This window comes from Chelonoidis abingdonii, chromosome 1, assembly GCF_003597395.2.
Source record: "Chelonoidis abingdonii isolate Lonesome George chromosome 1, CheloAbing_2.0, whole genome shotgun sequence".
Lineage (NCBI taxonomy): Eukaryota > Metazoa > Chordata > Testudines > Testudinidae > Chelonoidis > Chelonoidis abingdonii.
Window position 1 is genome coordinate 10,121,410 of NC_133769.1, and position 17,982 is coordinate 10,139,391.

The 17,982-nt window shown below is 48.5% G+C and overlaps 1 protein-coding gene across 1 annotated transcript in view; it reads right to left on the bottom strand.

Moving 5' to 3' along the window:
• The window catches only part of LOC116822849 (C-type lectin-like), a 47,153-nt gene that overhangs the window by 15,351 nt on the left and 13,820 nt on the right, over nucleotides 1–17,982 (bottom strand). The window lies entirely within an intron of this gene.

A 17,982-nucleotide genomic window follows, 5' to 3' on the forward strand; every position in this document is an offset into this window, starting at 1 on the left:
CTCACTGGAAAAAATTTCTGCCTCATTTCCAGTCTGAATTTGTCTAGCTTCAGCTCCCAGGACTGGACTGTGTTACACCTTCGTCTGCTAGACTGGGGAGCCCATTGCTCAATATCTGTCCCCATGTAGGTATTTATAGACTGGAATCAAATCACCCCTTAACCTGTTCTTTGCTCAGCTGAACAGATTGAGCTCCCTGAGTCTAGCACTGTAAGGCAGGTTTTCTAATCCTTTAATCCTTCTTGTGGCTCTTCCCTGACCCCTCTCCAAATTATCAACATCCTTCTTGAACCGGGAACACCAGAACTGGCACAGGATTCCACCTGCGGTCACACCACTGCCAAACACAGAGGTAAAATAACCTCGCTGCTCCGACTTGAGACTCCCCTGGTTTTGAATCCCAGGTTTGCATTAGCCCTTTTGGCCGCAGCGTTGAGCTGGGAGCTCATGTTCAGCTGGTTACCCAGCCCCGCTCCCAAATCTTTTACACAGACCCTGCTTCCCAGGACAGAGGCCCCTATCCTGTAAGTCTGGCCTGTGTTCTGCGTTCCTAGGTGTCTGCACTTACGTTTAGCCATGATGATCCATATTGTTTGCTGCACCCAGTTTACCAGGAGATCCAGATCGCTCCCCACCACTGACCTGCCCTCGTCACTATTTACCATCCCCCCAACTCTGTGCCCCCTGCAAACTTAGCAGTGCTGGATTTATGTTTCCTTCCAGGTCGCTGATAACAATGTTAACTAGTGTAGGGCTGAGAACTGATCCCTGCAGGACCCCACTGGAAACAAACCCGCCCCATAGTTGGAATGTTTCACTGGGGACACCCAGAGCTGTGGGTCCCCGTGTTACTCCACAGCCGCAGCAAGGGTGAGCTTTGCTGGAGATTAGACTGTTTGTCAGCTCCCTGCCACGCAGGCCTCCACAGCTGTGGGGGCTTCTCACACCCTTCTTGCCCTCCCTGATCTGCTATAGGGGGTTCCCCCACCCCTCCTGCCTCCCTGCTCCGTCGGGGTGGGAGCTGGAAGGGCTTATGAAATATCCCTGGGGTGGGGGAGGGCCAAAGTGGGATGAGGGCCAGGGGCCAATCTGCAGGGGGTGATGTGCCAGGCCACACAAAGGGGGAGACACCCGGTTCAGTGCCAGCCAGGGAGGGTGGGGCCCTGGGCACTGATCCCTGGGACAGGACACTCAGCTCTGGTCCATGTGGGCGGAAGGGAGGGAGGCAGGGCTGTAGGGATGGAGAGCCAGTTAGACACTGTCCCAGGGCCCAGGCAGCTCACACAGGGCAAGTCCGGCCACCAGGCCCCATCCCAGGGCTTGGCTGCTACCAAGAGCCCAGCACCCAGTCCGGAAGGGACTCACCTGTCCGTTTGTCTGCATGTCTGTCTGTCTGTCTAGGTGGCTGTTCCAGAGCACTGGGTATTGGAGTTCAACCTGTGCTGGGCTCTTGGTACCCGGGGAGTTTATAGCCCAGCAGGAGGGAGGGCCCACGTAGGGGGGAGGGGGCAGGAGGAGGATGAATTTCGAAATGGGACCAGATGTGACAGTTTGAACCCAGTGACAACACAGATAAGAGATGACAATCTGCTGCTGCTTCTGCTCAGCTTTCTGCTGTCCCCTGAGATGCGCTGGTGTGGCTGGCAGGGCGAGCGTTGTTGCTGCTGAGTCACAGCCTGGCACTGGCAAGTGTGCGCTACTCTAAAACTACAGTTTATTAGATATTAAGAAGCAAACACACACACACACACTAGGTTTAAGACATCCCAGTCTGAGATGGTTTCCAGTCATCACCAGCTGGGCATCCAGCGGCTTTGTTTCATGTCTACCTAATGGGGAGTTTAGATGTCAGCTTCTTACCTGAATAAAAGCTTCCTCTGGCTGCTCCCAGGTATTTACTTTTACCTAATCTTTTCTCGCTAACTCTGACCAAGCACATAACCTCTAGTGACTCCCAGGGCTAAGCACAATCACCTCCACTGGGTCACCAATTCTCCTAATTTCAACAAACTGCTCATGATCTCCAAACATTTCTAGTATTTCTAGCGAGAACAACATGTCAGGGGCACCAAAAACCAAGGTCTCTATCCACTCACTCTCTTCCATAAAGTTCTGTCCTATCCTCCCATTCTGATGAACACACGGCAAGTATGCACCTGTCTGACCTTGTCTCACAGAGGCCTCAGGTTATTCCTAGCAACGTGACGCTTGGTTTTCAACTGGCAGTGGCTGAACATACAAAATGGCTGACTGCAGTGCTGTCAGTTCTGGGGTATATGCAGGGCTGTCAAATTCCAACACATGGAGCAGATTTCCTGTGCAGAGGGTGTGATGAGGGGGACACAGCAGCGGTTTGATTCCCTGCCTGAATGACCCCTGTCACCACCACCCCTTCCCTGAGCATCCAGCACTGAGCACCCTCCAAGCTCAGCACCCTCCACCTGCCCTGAGCCCCAAGCCCTGAGTGACTCTTGTGGCAGGAATTGGTCTCAAGTCACGTGCTGTAAATTGGGGTCTGTCTCCCTCTGGTTCACTTGTATTTGCAGATGACTGGTGTCTCCCATACTGGGGGAGCACAATCTAAAAGGGAGGGCACGTGGCTGCCGCACATGGTTCCTCCCCTGCCTGCCCCCATCCCAGGGCTGCCACGATCTTCCCGCTGTCTTCCTGCCTCATCTTATTGGAGGTGGAAGAGCTTCTGTCCTTCTGCTGTGCTGGCTCCTCTCTGGCACGTTTGTCTGCGCTCTCTGGCAGCTGGGCCTGGGCGACGAGTGGGAGGAAACTGCTTCTCCTGCAGCTGAAGCTGGCCACTCCCAGTCTCTGCTCTGGACAGCACAGCAGGGCCTGCAAGAGAGCCTGGCTGGGGAGGGGCAGCAGCAGTGGCCCCCTCCATGCCCAGGCTTGGTTTCTGGGAACAAGGGCTGGGCATGCTGGAGTTGGGGAGGCAGTTCTTGGCCCCTGTCTCCAGGAGTTTAGATTGGATGGGGGGTGGCCCATCACTGCAACGCCTCCCCCCAAGCCAGGCTGCCTTGCAGGCAGCTGCTGTGCTGTAGCAGTTCCAAAGAACAGCATCCTAGCAGCTGGCATGAAAAGGGGATCTGGTCCCGCCCCTTCCACTCCCTGCACTGGCCGGCATTTGACCCCACATGACCCCCCACGTATCACCTTTGCGGTGATGGGAGGTGTGTGACAACCCAAACCGTACAGTGATGTCGGCAGTCAGCCCCTTTGATGCCAGTGAAGTGATGGGCCTGTTACAGACCATGCTGGTAAAGAGCTAGTGACGTATATGTCCAGCCCAAAGTGTCTGGTTTCACTAGAGTAGAACTGACCCATCCCCATCAATTCTTCTGTCACCTGCTAATATCACCAGCTGTGATTATATGTTATCTTATAAGTCATTCATGAAGGTATTGAATGGGCTGCAATACCCTGCTACATACACCACTGGTGGATGATAATTTTCCAATGACAACTACCTTGTGAGATCCATCAGTTAGCCAGTTCTTATTTTATTTAGTATGAGCGGCATTGAAAACTATTTTGCGGTAGGTTTTTAATCAGAATATCCAGCAGGACTAAGCCAAATGCCTTACACAGTCTAAGTCTATCATGTCAACACAGTTACATTTATCAACCATTTCTGTAACCTCAGCAAAACCCCAGGCTGTTTGCCAGTAACTATGGTGCCATGCCTTGATTTTTCCTCATTGCAGCCTATATCAGATTTTCCATGATTTTCTCCATGATCAGTGTAATAATGCTGGTTCTGGCGGGACCCAACTGAGAGTACCAATTCAGGACCAATTGCTTAAACAGGGGAGTTACAGCCCAAGGCTGGGGTTTTTCCACCTCTAGGGCAAACCAAACCAGCCAGACAAAAGACTTCGGGGTCACCCCACTGGCTAACCGCAAGTCACACAAGCAATTTCCTTAGACACTCCAGTCTCCCAGTATCACCACCAGTCCCACACGTCCTGGGGATGAATGGTTATGAAAACCAACACCCCAGTAAAAGAAAAAGGTTCTCTCGATCCCAAAGGACCAAGCCCAGACCCAGGTCAATATGTTTATTAGAGAATATTTAAATAAGGATGATACACAGAGTTTGGCATGTCAGTCATTAGTCATCGGGGGCAACATACAGAGTATGGGGGGACGCTGGTATTTGGTTATGGGTTAGCATATAGTACATACAGTCTGTAATGTCCCCAATGCGGGTGTACGGTGGGTGGGGTCAAAGTATAGTAGTAGGGAGCAGTGAGGTACATCGCTCATCTAATGGGTTACACATAGTCATGATTAGAGCAAGCAGGCCGGGTAATGGGACAGGGTGACCCTCACGAGGTGGAATCCAGATCGGTGGGTTCAGGACTCAGGGGATGTAGTTTAGGGGGTTTGTAAGGGTTTTCCCCTCCCCCCCGTGGGTGCGTGGAGCCACATCGGCTCACTCCTAGTACTGGCGGTGGCCGGTGATGTGTTCGGTTAGATGTCCCTGGAACCGGATAGTGTCCGAGACCATCAAACGTGGAGTCGCGCATAGCGACGGCCCACCCCACAGGCCCTAAGTACACGTTCGTTACAGGGGTCCAGGCGCCTAGCGCCCCCGACGATCAGGGCGTCGGTGTAAATCACGGTGTAGTTTGCCGCATAAATACACATCAGATCTTACCCACAAATCACGCTGTTGCCAATCCTTTAGAATCTAAAATCTAAAGGTTTATTCATAAAAGGAAAAAGATAGAGATGAGAGCTAGAATTGGTTAAACTGGAATCAATTACATACAGTAATGGCAAAGTCCTTAGTTCAGGCTTGTAGCAGTGATGAAGTAAACTGCAGGTTTAAATCCAGTCTCTGGAGAACATCCCCCGCTGGGATGGGTCATCAGTCCTTTGTGCAGAGCTTCAGATTGTAGCAGCAAAGTCCCTCCAGAGGTAGAAGAAGCAGGATTGAAGACAAAATGGAGATGAGGCCTTCGCCTTATATAGACTTTTCCAGGTGTAAGAACACTCCTTTGTTCCTACTGTGGAAAGTTACAGCAAAATGGAGTTTGCAGTCACATGGGCCAGTTTCTGCTCACTCCAGTGAGTCACAGGGCGTATCCGCCTTCCTCTCAATGGGTCACTTGTGTAGGTGATGGTCCTTAATGGGCCATCAAGCAGGCTAAGCAGAGCTGACACCAACTTGTCTGGAATCTTTCCCAGTAACCCAGCACAAGTTTGAAATAGGCAGCATACAGCCAATACTCATAACTTCAACTACAAAATGATACAGACATACAGACAGCATAATCATAACCAGAAACCTGTAACCTGGTCTTAGACACCTTATATGACCCCCTTTACATAAGATTTGGTGCCACTACAGGACCTTGGTTGCAACCATGTTCTATATGATCCCAGATTATATCAATAAAGTGACAATCAGTCTGAAGCTAACTGGTCTCTAGTTCCCCAGGTTATCCCATTTCCATTCTTAATCATTGGTACAACATTCTCTTTCCTCCAGTTCTCCAAAAGTTCCCAGTGTTTCAACATTTTATAAAAATCAACATTAGTGCTTCCAACCACTGCTCAGTCACATCTTTTAATACTATTAGGTGCCAATTATCCAGTCCTGCTCAATTAAAAATGATTCTCTTTGATAGCTGCTATTTAACACTATATCGCAAAGTAGCAACTATTTCTATAGCTCCATAAGAGAAGAGTATATCTGGGTTCTGATTGGCTGAGATAATTCCACCCAGCAGGCTGGTATGTGATGTCAGTGCGGTGCCTTTGGCTAACAAAGGGAACATGGGAAAGTTCCCATCCCACAGGTCAGGTGCTATAACATTCTGCTGCCCAGGGTTTCTGCCAAAAACCTTTTCCTCTCCAAACATTTGCTCAAGCTCAGGCTCTGGTTCTGCGTGGAGCTGTGGTTCATTGCCGGCTCTGCAGCACTCAGATTTCCCTGCAGTGCAATAGAAATTCCCTGTCCCCCGCATTGTGTTACAGGGCAAATGTCACCCGCCCTCATCGCTCATAACAATAAGGGATCGATTCACAATATAGCACCTCTGGGAGCCCCTGAGGAGACTGGAGTGTCCTGGTTAGTGATGGGAACAGCGCAAGGCCTCCAGAGGTCGGGAGCTGATTGAATTATTCAGACATGAGAGGCCCTGCAACAGGCATTGATGGCTCTGAAGGCCAATCTTTTCCTGGCCAGGTTCAAGGACCATCCATCCATACTCATGCTGCTCCACAGCACCAGGTACGACTGACCAGAGGGTCCTGCTGTCCCACCTCCCAGATGCAGCAGTGGGCAGGGGCATTTCACAGAGATGGCTTCAGCCACCCCTCTCAGGCAGCACCCACAGACCTGTGACAGGCACCAGCTCCTGCCCTCTCAGTGCCCCAAATCTCCTCTAGAACATCCCGCAGGGATCCAGCCTCTCTCCATCCTACTCAGCACTCACCCTACACTGCTAGGAATACGGACCGAAGGGCTAGACTCTGAGCTCTCCTGCACAGACCATTTTGGCCCATTACGAGGTGACAGTTGCTGCCACAATTGCAATTTCCTTTATAATCTAATAGTTCTGGTGTGTTAGGACCCAGCCCTGAGTGAGCAACTTACCCAGCCTACAATGAGCTGAGATAACAAAGTGCCGGCTCATTGCCTCTGGGCAGGGGGCGGAGGAGCTCGCTGCTCTCTGCGGTAACCAGGTTCCTCTGACTCTCTCTGAGGCAGGACACAGCTCAGTATGGTGGTCTTTGCATTAGGCTTCACTGGCTGCTGCTGAGTCAGGTGAGGCCATTACTGGCTTCTGTCTGTATGTTTAGTTGTGACTTTAAATAACCTTTTAAGGACAAGGGCTTAGGAAAGGCACCTTTTCTACCAGTCGTATAAATCCAGAGACAGAAACAAACATGTAACAGGAGAGGACATGGCAGGGCAGGGCTACAGAGTGATCTGGTTGTCTGACCTGAGACAAGTCCACGGGGCCTGATTCTCAGGGGCTGACCACTCAGCACTCCTGCCCCTTTATGGGGTCCCCAGCTGAGGACCCTCATACTGGGGCCCTGTTGTAAATCTTGGTCAAAGAACATAGAGCAGCTGCTTTCAGAGCCAGAGACCTGAGGAAATGCTTGCAGAGGAGAAGTTTTTTGGCAGAAATCTTGGGGCAGCAGGATGTTACAGCACCTGAGCACTGGGATGGAAACGTTCGTTAGTTGTAGGGACAGCATGGGTGTCCTGAGCTGCCTGCTGGGTGGAATTATCTCAACTAATCTGAGCCCAGAGTTCCTGTACAGTCACTGATTCAGGTCTCAGACCATCACCCACTGCACCTTGGGTTCTCTGGCCTGTACTATACAGAAGGTCAAACAATGGTCCCTTCTGACTTTGGAATTTATGACTCCATGACATGATACATGTCAGCACTCTAAGGGATTTGGCTTAGTCTCACTTGAAAATCTGATTTAAAAATGAACTACACAAAATCAGTGTAGCCCCTATTAAATACATTCAGAATTGGCTAACTGATAGATCTCACAAAGTAATGGTCAATGGGGACTCCTGATCCAGCAGGGAGTCTTGTATGGATCAGTTCTCAGCTCAGTGCCATACAGTCTTTATCAATGATCTGGTGGGGATGGGTCAGTTCTACAGATCTACCCTAGTGAAACCAGATGCTCTGGGCTGGACTCAGAACTCACTGGTGGGGTCTCTGGCCCATGTGACGCAGGAGATCAGACTAGATGATCACAATGGTCCCTTCTGGCTTTAACATCTGTGAAAATCAAGGCTCTCAGCGAGCCCCAGGCCCCTCACAGGCCTTTGGTTCAGCAATGTTGAGCCTGTGCCCAAGTCCTTGGATAACAGACCCTGAGTCTACAGCCTTTTCCTCAGCACGGTCTGTAACAGGCAGCCCAAATTCATCACTTGTTTGCGCCACAGGGGGCGATGGGCTGACACAACAAAGATTTAACTCACTTTGCCATCCTCACCCTTCTGTCCCTACACACACACTTTGTGTTTTACTGTGTTAAGATGCACATTGTTTGATTGTGCCCCAGATACCAAGCAGCTCAGATCACTGTGTAGCCCTGCGCTGTCTGCTCCTGTTACAGGTTTCTTTCTGTCTCTGTAGTTATATCCCTAGTAGAAAAGGTGCCTTTCCTAAACTCTTGTGCGTCAATGATTATTTAAAGCCACAACTAAACATAAAGACAGAAGCCAGTAGTTGCCTCACTCTGCACAGCAGCAGCTGGCCAAGCCTAACGCAAAGGCCAAGCCATACAGAGCTGTCTCAGGCCACAGGAAGAGTCAAAGGAACCTGGTTACCCCAGAGAGCAGCAAGCTCCTCTGTCCCCTGCCAAGCGGCAATGAGCCAGCACTTTGTTATCTCAGCTCATTGTAGGATGCGTAAGTTGCTCACTCAGGGCTGGGTCCTGATGCACCAGAACTGTTAGATTACAAAGGAAACTGCAGTTGTGGCAGCAACTGTCACGTCTTAATGGGCCCAAATGGCGTATTCTTAGCAGTGTGATGTGGATGCTGAGCAGGACAGGGAAAGGCTGGCTCCCTGCTGGATGTACTAGAGGACATGTGGGATGCTTGGGGGGCAAGAGCTAGTTGGTGCCCATCACAGGTCTGTGGGTGCTGCCTGAGACGAGCGGCTGAAGCCATCTCAGCACAATCCCTCTACTCCCCCTACTACATTTGGGAGGTGGGACAGCAGGACCCTCTGGTCAGTCGTACCTGGGGCTGGGGAGCAGCATTCCTGGCCCTGGAGCCTGGCCAGGGAGAGATCGGCCCTCAGAGCTCCCAGTGCCATGTGGCAGGGGCCTGGCCTGTCTGGATAGTTCAATCAGCTTCTGACCTCTGAGGGCCTTGGGCTGTTCCCATCACTAACCAGGGCATCTCTGTCTCCTCAGCGGCTCCTACAGGTGCTATGTCGCGAATTGATTCCTTGGGGTTACGAGTGACGAGAGTGGGTGACATTTGTCCTGTTACACAAACTGGGAGTCAGAGAAATCTGAGTGTCAAACAGCTGGCAAATGAACCACAGCTCCATGCAGGGCCTGAGCCTGAGCAAGTGTTTGGGGAGGAAAAGGTTTTCGGCAGAAACCCTGGGGCAGCAGGATGCTACAGCACCTCACCCCTGTGACGAGAACTTTCCTATGTCCCGTTTGTTACTGGTTTGCACCACACTGATGTCAAGAACCACCCTGCCAGATGCAATTGTCTCAGCCAATCAGAGCCTAGATATACTCATCTCTAGGATCTGTTCCCCAGTATGGTCTGTAACAGGCAGCCCAGGCTCATTGCTCCGTTCTTACCACAGGGGCTGACTGGTGCCATCATGGTACGGTTTGGGTTGTCACCCCCCCCGACCCCCATTCCCCAGCTCCCATTGTTGTCAGCAAGTACAAGTGAACTGGGGTACGGGGGAGACTCCAATTTACAGCTCAAGGCATGAGACTGATGCCTGCGCAAGAGCTTTCCTGCACTCAGGACTGTGGGCGCCGATCAGGTGTGGGAGGTTGAGTGAGATTTTCCCCCAGGCCTTTCATTTCCAGAACCAGTCCCTGTTCTGAGAAGCCCAAGTGTGACACAGTCGGAATTTTTCATAACATTTTTTATGAATACCGTGTGTGCCTCAGTTTCCCCTATGTGCAGCATGTTTAAGTGCGGGGGGGGGGTCACTCTTTGCAGAGATCCAGGTGTGACCAACACCTGACTGTCTGGGACCTGGGCCCCATTCCCATGGAGAGTCTGAGAAGAGAATGGTCACTCCAATTGCCTGGACCTTTGGTACCTAGCAACTAACATTCATGGACAGCCGCCCCTCTGCAGGAAGCCAGCCGGGTGTGACTAGCTGGAGAACAAAGGACTAAGGAGGGGCCAGGTGGGGTTCTTAAGTGTGGGTGCTGGAAGCAGCGAGATGCTTCTGGACTGGGACTCGAGGAGGGGGTCACAGGGCTCTGGATTCACTCAGATGGACTTGGTTGTCACTCTCCACGGTAACTAAGGACTTTCTACGCTGTGTTCCAGACATCTAATAAACCCTCCTGCTGTTACCCCGCTGGCTGAGAGTCACTCAGGAGTAAGAAAACTAGGAGTGCCTGGCTCCCTTTGCATGTTCAGCTCACATCAGGTGTCCAGTCCAGGTGGACTTGCTGCAGGGAGCTTATGCTGTGAAGCAGAGGTGCTGAAGGCTCTGAGAGTTGGTCCCAGGGGATGGGGAAGCCAAGGGACCGGGGCAGCTCCAGGCACCAGCACGCCAAGCACGTGCTTGGGGAAGCAAAATGCCTAGAGCCGACCCTGCAAGGCGCTTACCCCTGTGAGAGAGTGTGGCCCTAAGGGGGCTGACACAGTGAAGGGGTTCCTCCCAGGGACTGTTCCCGAGCTGTTTGAGATCCGTGACAGCATGGATCCAGGACACCATGGCCTGCACCTCTAATCTGACCCAGGCTGAGGAGCAGGACCTAATGCAGTAGCAAGGGCTGGAAGGGTTGGGGGTTCGGGCATGCTCATGGGGTGCAGAGAGCTGCTGCCGGAGTGCGGCATGTGTCACACAAGGGGCTGCCACCTTCCCTTGGTGCTGAGAGCACAGAGCACAGGCCAGGGGACTCGGTGGCAGGCAGTAGCCCAGGCTTGGACCTACACCAGCAGAGAGCTGTGAGCCCCCCAAGGCTGCGGGGCAGGAGGTGACACAACCTGTCCCTGGTGTGGATGCCCCCTGCAATGTGATAGGGGCCTCAGAGGGTCACTTAACTGCCCACATTCCTGTTTTCTCCCCAGATTCCCCACACATCTTCTCCCTCACCCACCCTAGGGAAATTCATCCCATAGACCCCTATATGGGCTCCCGCTTGCTTCCTGGCACAGAGAAGAAGAGTCTCAGGGGGAACTATAGAATTTTAGACTCACAGGAATGGAAGAGACCTTGATAGGTCTTCTAGCCCAGTCCCTTGCACTCAAGGCAGGACTAATTATCTAGGCCATCCCTGACAGGGGTTTGTCCAATCTGCTGCTAAATATATTCAATGACGGAGATTCCACAACCTCCCTAGGCAATTTATTCCAGTGTTTAACCACCCTGACAGTTAGGAAGTTTTTCCTAATATCCAACCTAAAGCTCCCTTGCTGCAATTTATGCCCATAGCTTCTTGTCCAATCCTCAGAGATTAAGGACAATCATTTTCTCTCTCCTCCTTGTAACAATCATTTACGTTCTTGAAAACTGTTCTCATGTTCCCTCTCAGACTAGTCCTTCTCCAGACTAAATAAACCCAATTTTTTCAATCTTCCCTCATAGGTCATGTTTTCTATATCTTTAATCATTTTTGTTCCTCTTCTCCAGTTGAGGCCTAATCAGCGCGAACTAGAACAGAAGAATCACTTCTTGTGTCTTGCTTTGAACACTCCTGCTAATACAGCCCAGAATGATGTTTACTTTTCTTGCAACAGTGTTAAACTGTTGACTCATATTTAGCCTGTGGTCCACCATGACACCCAGATCCTTTTCCGCAGTGCTCCTTCCTAGGCAATCATTTCCCGTTTTGTATGTGTGCAACTGATTGTTCCTTCCTAAGTGCAGCACTTTGTATTTGTCCATACTGAATTTCATCCTGTTTACTTTAGATCATTTCTGCAGTTTGTGCAGATCATTTTGAATTTTAATTCTAGCCTCCAAAGCATTTGCAACCCGTCCCACCTTGGTATAATCTGCAGACTTCAGCGTACTCTCTATACCATTATCTAAATTATTGATGAAGATATTGAGCAAAACTCAATCCAGAACTGATCCCTGCGGGACTGCACACGTTATGCCCTTCCAGCTTGACTGTGAATCACGGATAACTACGCTCTGGGAATGATTTTCCAACCAGTTATGCACCCACCTTATAGTAGCTCCATCTAGGTTGTATTTCCCTAGTTTGTTTATAAGAAGGTCATGTGAGACAGTATCAAAAGTCTTACTAAAGTCAACTTATACCACATCTACCGCTTCCCCCATCCAAAAAGCTTTTTACCCTCTCAAAGAAAGCTATTAAGTTGGTTTTACATGTTGACCGTTACTTATCAGCTTATTATCTTTTAGATGAGGCAAATTGATTGCTTAATTATTTGCTCCATTACATTTCCAAATACTGAAGTTAAGCTGATTGGTCTGTAATTCCCTGCGTTGTCCTTATTTCCCTTTTTATAGATATGTGCCATTCCATATTCTTTATGAAAATATGCTTATGATATGAATAGGACATAACTGAGATATACTTCATGCAAGATGGACTATGGGAGATATCATTGGAAAGGGTATGATTTACTGATTGTGATTATCCAGTTCATGTGCCTGCATCATTTCTATATCTGAAGTTAGGAATATTGACTATGTGTCTGTATTTCAACTATGCTACTTTGGGTGAAGCTAACACTTCAGGTACAACAATGGAAAAGCCAGACAGGGCGGATGGCCCAATAGCGAGAACAATGGACTGTGAAAAGCTTGGCCTTCCTGTGGACACTCCATACTGCCCCTGACTCATGGATCTTATGTGACCCTATGGAATCATGTAGTCTTGTCACCTGATACTAAAAATTACCTGGGACTTCGTGTAACTTTCCACTGGAAGGGACGGGGAGGTCAAGTTCGGGAAACAAAGGATTCTCGCCTTATATAAATCCTATTGAAGAGTGGGGAGGAAGGCAAACTTGACTCCTCCTCACCATAGCCCGTCTGCCCAAGAAGAAACTCTGAAGGCAAGGGGGGGAGTCCAGACTGAGAAAGGGGTCTAGTCTGAAATGGAATATAACTGGAACTCTGAACCACAGAAACTTTGCAAACTGAGTGCAACAATATCTAGGGTGAGAAATACTATTTGTAACCAATTTCTTTAGTGAAACGAGCTTAGTTTGCATGTTTGATTTCATTTGATTAGTTATCTCCTTTGTTCTGTTTGTTACCCCTTTTACCACTTAAAATCTGCCTTTTATAGTTATTAAAATTTGTTTTGTTTATTATTAAACCCAGTTTCTGTAATTTTTCTAATAGAGAGGACAGAAGTTTGCACCCCTCACTCCACATTGAGGGAGGATGTGAATTTGATGATATATCTTTGGGTCTGCACTCCAAGGGAGGTGGACATCTGAGTGCTGGAGCAATTCCCTTAAGCTGAGTCTGCCCAGAGCTGATCTGCAGCTGGGCGGGGCCCTTCTTGTGTGTGTGTGTTAGTGGAGGTTTAAGAGCCTGGCTCAGCAAGACAGGTTAAAGGGGGCCCATGGCGGCAGAACAGGTAGACTCGGTGGTATCCCAGGACATCAGGCGGCTTCCCAAGGGGTCCAACCCATCACAACAGATGGGCCTCTATTTGCCCTTTTCCAGCCCTCTGGAATCTCTCATGTCTTCCATGACTTTTCAGAGATAATCGCTAATGGCTCAGATGTCTCCTCAGTCAGCTCCTTGAGTGTTCTAGGATGTATTTCATCAGGTGACATGAAGACACAACTTGTCTAAGTAATGTTAACCTTCTTGTTTCCTGATGTTAGCCTCTGATCTGCCCTCATTCTCACTATGTTAGACATCCAATCGCTACTAACCTTTTTAGAGAAAACTGAACAAAAAAGTCATTTAACACTTCTACCATTTCCACATTTTCTGTTATTATTCCTCCCCCCCTCATCATTGAGTAATGAGCCTTTGTCTTCCTCTTCCTTCTAAAGTATTTATAGAACGTTTTCTTGCTACCCTTTATGTCTCTAAGTGGTTTAATTTTGTTTTGCACCTTGGCTTTTCTAATTTTTCCCTTACATACTTGTGTTGTTTGTAATTTGACCTGGTTTCCACTTTTTGTAGGCCTCTTTTTTGAATTTCAGGTCACTGAAGAGCTCCTGGTGAAGCCAGAGTGGTCTCTTGCCACACTTCCTGTCTTTCCTACGCAGTGGGATAATTTGCTCTTGTTCTCTTAATAATGTCTCTTTGAAAAACTGCCAACTTTTTTGATCTGTTTTTCCTCTTACACTTGCTTCCCATGGGATCTAACCTAAGAACTCTCTGATTTCGCTAAAGTCTGCCTTCATGAAATCCATTGTCTTTATTGTGCTGTTTTCCCTCCTACAATTCCTTAAATCATGAACTCTACCATTTCATGATCACTTTCACATAAGCTTCCTTCCACTTTAAAATTCTCAACCAGTTCCTTCCTATTTGTCAAAAACTAGAACAGCCTTTCCTCTAGTAGCTTTCTCCACCTTCCGAATTAAAAAGTTGTCTCCAATATATTCCAAGAGCTTGGGTAATCTGTGCCCTGCTGTATTGTTTTCCCAACAGATGTCTGGGTAGTTGAAGTCCCCCATCATCACTAAGTCCCGTGCTTTGGATGAGCCTCATCCACCTCTTCTTCCTGGTTAGGTGGTCTGGAGTAGATCCCTACCATGGCATCACCCTTGTTTTTTACCACTTTTATCCTTACCCAGAGACTTGCAACCAGTCTATCTCCTATTTCCATATAAATCTGAGTCCAAGTGTATATATTTTTTAATATATAAGGCAACACCTCCTCCCTTTTTCCCTGCCAGTCCTTCCTGAGCAAGCTGAATCCTTCTATACCAATATTCCAGTCATGCGTATTATCCCACCAAGTCTCTGTGATGCCAACTATCTCAGAGTTGTGTTTATTAACTAGCATGTTAAGTTCTTCCTTCTTATTACCCATACTTCTCGCATTTGTATACAGAGAGCTAAGATACTGATTGGATTTCCCCCCATGTTTTCTCTGTTCTCTCCTTATCCCTGCTATAATGGCCCATTCTCCCCCCCTCCCCCCCGATTCCAACCTTTATCTGAAGTCTCCATGACTTGGGCTTACCTGTGGGCTTTTTTCATCTGTACCCATCAAAGCAGTTTAAACCCTTCTCACTAGATGAGCCAGTCTGTATCCAAATATGCTCTTTTGCTTCCTTGATCGCTAGACCCCATCTCTGCTTAGCAGTCCTTCCTCCTGGAACAAACTCACGTTCTTTCTGTTTCTGGCCCAGCTTGTTTTTGGTCTGCCAAGTGGTCACTTGTGGTCTCCGGGGATCCAGTCACTGAAGCAGGTTGTCCACCTATTGTCTTGCTTGTGAACTACATGACCCACCCATCTTCGTTTTACATTTTACATCGCCTGCACTATATCATTCACCTCTGTAGGCCTTCTGCCCTCATCATTCAGTATATGATCATGGAGAGAGACCTTACACATTTGCCTTTCCATTACTCTCTGGGTGACAGCAATTTTTTTTTTCCTCTGCTTTTGTGATTCACCAGCTTTCCACTCCATATATAATTGCTGGCAGAACAGTGGAGTTAAACAGTTCTTTCTTTTCTTCATGGGCAGTTCATCATCTATTAGAGACATCTTTATTTTGTTGAAACATCTCTACCCTACCTTTCTCCTCCTCCTGCATTCCCCTTCGAATGAGTTGTCTCTGTTCAGCTGCTGACCCAGATAAACATATATGTCACACTCCTCAATTACTTTCCCCTTTACAGCTATGATTCCCGCTGCACAATGCTCATATTTCATACAGATCATGCCATGGACATATCACATGAAAGGACATGATCTGCTGAATCCCATCGTTCTGTCCAAAGATGTATATCATTAGTGTGAGTGAAGGTATGAGATTTTGCTGTATGGCTGTCACTGAAATATGTTGTAAGTTTGAGTCACTATTACTGGTTTCCCAATGACAACAAGGTTGGCGATCCCTTCCCAGGAGGGTGTTAAGCAACCAGTAATCAGTGAGGGTGTTGTATACAAGGGCTCTTACAATGCTCTAAGAGGGCTGTGCAAGCATCACACAATAGGGGATTGCTCAGCTCCATGACACAGCAAATCCCACCAGGACATGTCTGGGCTCATGTTTTCCAGGCACATGGACTCAGGATAAAATAGAGACAGCGGCATCATGCGTTTGCCTTTCTCCTCCCCCATCTACACTGGAAGCAACAAGATCACTGGGAAGACAAAGACTTGAACTGAGGAGACTGATCCCAGGCTTAAAGGAGAAGGCAGAGTATTAAAATCTATAACTTACCTGCAACGTCCAGTGAGGAGAGAAACATTGCTTGATACAAATACTGCCTAGTAAAGGTGTAAGATATAAACTGTGTGCTTACATTTTATTTTCTTTGGCAACTATCTCTGACCTTTGTTGCCTACCACTTATAATTAAGGCTAAATTTTATCACAGATTTTTTTAGTAAAAGTCATGGCCAGGTCACGGGCAATAAGCAAAAATTCATGGCCCCATGACCTGTCCCTGACTTTCACTAAAAATATCGCTGACAAGATGGGTAGGTGGGTTCAGCACCCACTGCCACTGAGGCTCCTGGGTCCCCCACTGCTGCAGTGCCTGGGAGCTCCAGGATCCCTGTGCTCATGGGGCTGGGCTCCTGCAGAGTCCCCTCATCCCCTGTGCAGCTGGTATCTGTGGGGAGCCCCCAATGCCCATTTCATCTTGGAAGCTGCGGGGGTCCCTTGCTCTTTGTGGCGACTGAATAACTACAGGGTCCACCAGCCCCCCGCTATGGCTGGACAGCTGCAGGGTCCACCAGCAGGCTTCTGACCAGGGAAATACGGAATATTCCAGAGGTGCAAAGCTGGTGGCTCATGATGTTTGCTGGTGCCCTTCTCTGTGTGATTTGTGAGTGGCTCAGGGAGCATTCACGCAATCTAGCTGGGGGTGGGACTCCACCTGCTGTTGTGTTAAGTGATAACATCACCTGGAGGAGTATATTGCGTGTCACTATCAAAGCATTGTGAGAAGCAGCTCTGGCTGGAGAGTTAAGGGGGCACAGCAGTACCCCAGTTCCAGGTTGTACCCTAGGGATCCCATCACGGTGGATTCTTCACCACTATGCTGGGTTGGTTGGGAGTAGGGGTGGAGCATTGCCGGTTTCCAGAAGAAACCAGCAGCTAGTGTCCTCCCTGTGACAAAGCCATATCCTCCTCTGCCAATGGCCTGACAACCATTGGATCATGTTCATCTGCTCTCTGCTAAACTGATAATCCCATTGTTAAACATTTGTTCCATATATAGATATTTAGAAACTGTAATCAAGTCACCCATTAACTTTCTCTTTGTTAAATGAAATAGCTAAAACTCCCAGAGGTCTATCAATCTATGGCACTTTTTCTAATCCTTTAATCTTTCTAGTGTCTCTTCTCTGAACCTTCTCCAATTCATCAACATCCTCCTTTATTGCGAACATCAGAATTGGACCCAGGATTCCAGCAGCATCACACCAGGGCCAAATACAGAGGTAAAATAACCTCTCTACTCCTGCTTCAGAATTATTAGAATAGGCATTTTGGCCACTGCATCGCACCGGGAGCTCATGTTAAGCTGATTATCACCCATGACCCCCAAATCCCTATTAGAGTCACTGCTTCCCAAGAGAGAGTTCCCCATCCTGTAACTATGGCTGACATTCTTTGTTCCTCATCCCTAGAGATCACAATAGCTGGAGATGGGGCTGTGACTGTGGGTGGCCAGTGATCTGGGGTGGTTCTGAAAATTCTTTCTCAGGCCTTGTCTACACTGCGGAGTTCTGCCAGCAAAAGTTTTGTTAACAATCAAAAAGCGGTATAAGAAAATCAGTATTGTATGTGCACAATACACACCCTTTGTTGGCAGAGCGCACCCACACTTAGCTGGTAATGGGCATCCATACAAGCTGGGAACGCCCTCTGGAGCACCTGGCTTGGAATTGGAAAAGGTTCAGAAAAGAGCAACAAAAATGATTAGGAGTATGGAACAGCTTTTGTATGAGGCGCGATTAATAAGACTGGGACTTTTCAGTTTGGAAAAGAGACAACTAAGGAGGCATATGGTTGAGAGCTATAAAATCATGACTGTTGTGGAGAAAGCAAATAAAGACGTGTTATTTATTCATTCTAATAACACAAGCACTAGGGGGTCACCAAATGAAATTAATAGGCAGC